This window comes from Orycteropus afer, unplaced genomic scaffold (genome assembly GCF_000298275.1).
Source record: "Orycteropus afer afer isolate SDZICR_OR568_19922 unplaced genomic scaffold, OryAfe1.0 scaffold00213, whole genome shotgun sequence".
In the NCBI taxonomy this organism is placed as follows: domain Eukaryota; kingdom Metazoa; phylum Chordata; class Mammalia; order Tubulidentata; family Orycteropodidae; genus Orycteropus; species Orycteropus afer.
Window position 1 is genome coordinate 1,377,485 of NW_006921800.1, and position 4,951 is coordinate 1,382,435.

Genomic DNA, 4,951 nt, shown 5'->3' on the forward strand with positions numbered 1-4,951 from the left:
CAAAGTTAAAAGACAATATACAGACTGGGAGGGAAAAAAAAGATATACAACATATTTTTACGTCTTTTTAGGGGACACAATTCAATCCATAATAGTTAAGGAGCAGGGGGATTTCAACAGAAAAGCCCAAGATTCACTAACCAAACCAAAAGGACTAGGGCCAGAGGTGAGGAGGGAAGTGGCTGGGGTTGGATAATTAGGGTGTTTCTCATTCTTCCAGTCTAGTATAATAGGAGACAAAAGAGGAAAGTACTGTCTGCTTGCAGCCTGACTACCCTCCATAAAAGCTGCTGTTTGTGTGAGTTGGACTACTTCCCCTGGAGAGAGAATAAAAAGCTGGGAGACTCAGGTGTGTATTTTTGTAGTGGGTGTACTTCTACTTTCTCTGTCTCTTCACTTGCCAGGTGGTAATAAATAGAAAAAACTGAGGACTGTATGTGTGTGTAGTGAAGAGGGAACTATAGTGTCAGTCTGAATACACAGAGGGGACTTCTGGATGGTCTCTGGGGGTGGGGAAGGAATTAGAAGGGTTGGAGGGCACTAGGGTTTCTGAGAGGATCTGGAATGATACTGAAGGGGCCTAAGGTTTAGGAGGCAAAGAAGGCACAGAGAGTATGAGATATTCAGATAAGAATATGGAGGAATGGTTGGTAATGGAAAAGTACTAAGAGAGCCTAAGGAGAGGGATTAGAATCTTGGATTAAGGGGAATAGCTATGGAAGCTGATAAGCTAAGATGAGCCCTAGAGCAGTTCCAGTGTCCAGGAGCCCAGAGCTATCCAAGAGACCTAAATGCAAGGCCAAGTTCTGACTCCTCTTTCTCTTCCATCCATGCCTGTTGAGCCTCCATCATGTGGAACACTTCTGGCACCAACTTCTCCTTCTACCATGAGTCTGTGCTGGGTTATCATTTTGTTGTGGTTAGATAGGGCATTGTGGTGGCTGTGACAGGCACCCTGGGCAATATGCTCACACTGCTAGCCTTGGCCATCCAGCCCAAGCTCCATACCCACTTCAACTTGCTCATTCCCAAGCTTACACTGGCTGATCTGCTCTACTGTACCTTGCTCCAGCCCTTCTCAGTGGACACCTACCTCTACCTGCAGTGGTGCACTGGTGACACCTTCTGCAGAGTCTTTGGGCTCCTCCTTTTTGCATCCAACTCTGTCTCCATCCTCACCCTCTGCCTCATCACATTGGGACATTACCTCCTCATTACCCATCCTAAGCTCTTTCCCCAAATTTTCAGTGCCAAAGGGGTAGTGCTGGCTCTGGTGGGCACCTGGGTAGCAGCTATGGCCAATTTTTCCCCACTCTGGAATATCTATATCTTAGTACCTGTAGTCTGCACCTGCAGCTTTGACCAGATCTGAGGCCGGCCCTACACCACCACCCTCATGGGCATTTATTCATGCTTGGGCTCAGTAGTGTTAGCATTTTCTATTGCCTCATCCATTGCCAGGTGAAGCAAGCAGCACAGGCACTGAACCAGTACAAGCTGCAACAGGCAAGCATCCACTCCAACCATGTGTCTGGAACAGATGAAGCCATGCCTGGTCATTTCCAAGAGCTGGATAGTGGGTTGGCATTAGGAAGACACGGTGAAGGGATTTTATCTGAGCCAGTCAGTGCTACTACCACCCAGACCCTGGAGGGGGACTCATCTGAAGTGAAGGACCATGGCAACAGCAAGTTTGCTAAGAAGATGGCAGAGAAAAGTCCTCCAGAAACACCTGCCAAGGTCACGCCAATTCAAGGAGCCAGAAAAGCCCAGGCCTACACATCCAAGTTTGGGAAGGTGATTCGGATGTGTTTTGCTGTGTTCCTCTGCTTTTCCCTGTCCTACATGCCCTTGTTGCTGCTCAACATCCTGGATGCCAGGGTCTAGGCTCCCTGGGTTGTCCACATGCTTGCTGCTAACCTCACCTGGCTCAATGGATGCATCAACCCTGTGCTCTACACAGCCATGAACCACCAGTTCCATCAAGCATATGGCTCCATTCTATGGTGGGGGCCCTGGAGTTTCTGCAGTCTACGTTAGGACTGGGCTCCCTGTCACTAGATCCAAAATTGTCTCTTCCAGAGCCAAAGTGGCCAGTTGGCATGGGAGTAGGTGAAAATAAGACATATAGACTTCCACAGGGGATAGCAGGCTCAATTGGCATAAAATACTACACAAAACATTGTTCTACCTCTTACTTTGGTAAGTAGTTACTGGGATCTTAAAAGCTTACAAGCAGCCATTTGATGCAACGATGGGTCTCTCCTTGTCCAGAGCAAAGAAGAATTAAGAAAACCAAAGATTCATGGAAACAATTAGTCCTAGTGACTGGTACACCATGTGATCCTCAGCCTATACGAATATGAGACCAGAAGAACAAGGTGGTGCCCGGCTACCACTGTCAACCACTTGGAGGGGGATTTATGTAGGAGATACTGGATAGAGATGGAAAACAATGTGGAACAAAACTCAAAATCATTTGTGAAAAAAAAGGGGGGGGGATCAGGTTTGCTGGTCTGATAGAGCCTGGCAAAACCCCTAGCTGCCCTTCAGGTCTGGAATAGAACCCATACCTGTGGCTTCCAGCCAAACAAAAGACAGGCATACATGTTGAATATTTACCTGAGATAGAGACACTCCTTGGAAAGACCAATCATGGGAGAAACAAGGGCTCTTTATGCACAGGGAGACAGCTCAGGGGACAGGAGTGCATGGAGGGATGGACACAAGAGGGAACAATCAGGAGGAAGTGTGAGGGGAGCTGTTGCATTGGGGTAAATTGTAGTCAATGTCATGAGACAAAGTATATGTGAACAGTTGTATGGAAAGTGAATTTGTTCTGTAAATTTTCACCCAAATCACAGTATTTGTCTAGACTTTTCTCTCTCTCTCTAATTTGACTCAGGACTGGTGCAATTTTTTGTCTAGGCAGAGATAATTCTACTCCTTAAAACCTTAACAGCTACAGAAGTAATTCTACATTCAGAGAGTTCAAGGTCACTGTAAGGTACGCAGTTCTGGCACAGGTCAACCAATAAAAACCATTAGGTGGTCAGGTGGTCACAGGTGTTCATCACAAGTATTCAAGACTCCTGTGACAGGAAAGAGTGAGCACAAGGCAGACCAGACACTAGGCTACCTACCTCCCTTAAGCAAACTCTCACATAATGAAGGTACAAATTGGTCAAAGCAAAACATTGTGCAAATCCCAGAGTGTTCCTCTCTAAATTTTTGTGATTCAGAGAAAATTAAAATAGTGCTCCTGATAGTTTTGTGCCTCCAAGTTAATTGAGAACAGTATTCTGCTTTTATTATCAATGTTCACTTGGCTTTCCTTTTTTCAATTTTGGTTATGCCAAACCTAAAAATGGAGAGTTTCCCTCTGAGATTCCCACTCATTATATGAGTTAGAATTTTGGTCTCATAACATGGTGATTTTTAAGTTGTTGGACGAGTATTACAAAAGACAATTTAGAAGAGAAGATAATATGACATCCTAGTGACAAATTGCATCCAGACCCTCTAAAACAAAGACTAGAAAAAACAAGTGAACAGATACAGATGAAAATCCTGGAACTATGATCATCAAATGAAAGGATAAAGAATTATGTTAAATTCCAATTGGAAAAAGGGACAGAAGAATGAAAATTTTAATTGAGGAGAGATTTGGAGAAGTAACTCAACATAGAGTGGCAGTTTTGATACACATAAGCCAAAATACAGAGTGAAACAAAGTGAACAGAATATGAGCTAGATCTAAGGGAAAAAAGTAGAGAGAAGAGAGGTATATGAGCTGAACATTTACATTAGGTAAATACACTCCTTGGAGAGATCAATCATGGGAGAAAAGAGCAGCTGTGTATACAGAGGGGGACAGCTCAGGGGGCAGGAGTACATGGGAGGGAAAGAGACAAGGAAGAAATTACCATGGGGAGCTATTGCATTGTGGTAAATTGTAGTCAGTGTCATGAGACAAAGTGTGTGTGAGCTGCCGTATAGAAAGTGAATTTTCTCTGTAAACTTTCATCCAAGTCACAGGGTTTTTTTTAAGAAAAGTAGAGAGAAGCAGACAAGAATTCCAGTGGCACAGGACCCAGGGAGAGAAGGAAGCCAATAAAGTGGAATGAAACCACTCATCAATAGTGAACCCTAGTTGTTTGGGTCATTTTTTCACTTCTTCTTTTTCAGTTATTTTTCCCTCTTTATTTTGTTCTTCCTTTATTTTTCCCATCTTTTTCTTTCTTTTCTATTTTCACCTGCCCTATCAAGCAGGAGGCTGACATTGCTTCCTTGCTAGTCAGCCACACCTATCACATGTAGTACTTACCACCTCACTCAGTGGGTGAGTACTACAAGCTGATCCTGCACCACTGGATCAATGGAAAGTGGTGGACAACACTGGCTAACCTCACTCACAGCTATTTTTCATGACCAGCAAATAGAGACCCATGTCCACACTCCTGTAAGTTACTTTACCCACACACAGACAAGTGGAGAGCACCCCAATGATGCCAAACTAGAGATCAAATTAGCATGCTTGCTTTGCAAACCCAGCTATATCAAAATAAACCAAAACAAATAATGAGGGTGAAACAGACCAACACATAATCAACAAATAAGCACAATGACTCTAAAACATCTCAAACACAAGATAATTTCACCTCAAAAAAAAAAAAAACAACAAGATAGTGCCAGTGAAACTAAAGAAGCAGGAAACCTCCCTGAAGACAAACAGGTTACAGAGCTCATTAGGAATTAAAAGGATTTGTATAGAACTCTGTCTAAGAGATCACAAACAAAATCAAGAAAAAGACAGAAAATATCCTAGAAGAATTAAAAAAAAAAAATGAGTAAAATGACAAAATAAACAGATAATTAGAAACCATACAAAAACAGCAGCTCAAAATGTAGAAGATTAGAATTAAAATTTTAGAGTTACATAGCATACTGC

The 4,951-nt window shown here is 43.1% G+C and overlaps 1 pseudogene; it reads left to right on the top strand.

Moving 5' to 3' along the window:
* The first annotated feature begins 850 nt into the window (after positions 1-850).
* LOC103203342 lies at positions 851-2,040 on the top strand (annotated as a pseudogene).
* Positions 2,041-4,951: the final 2,911 nt, after the last annotated feature.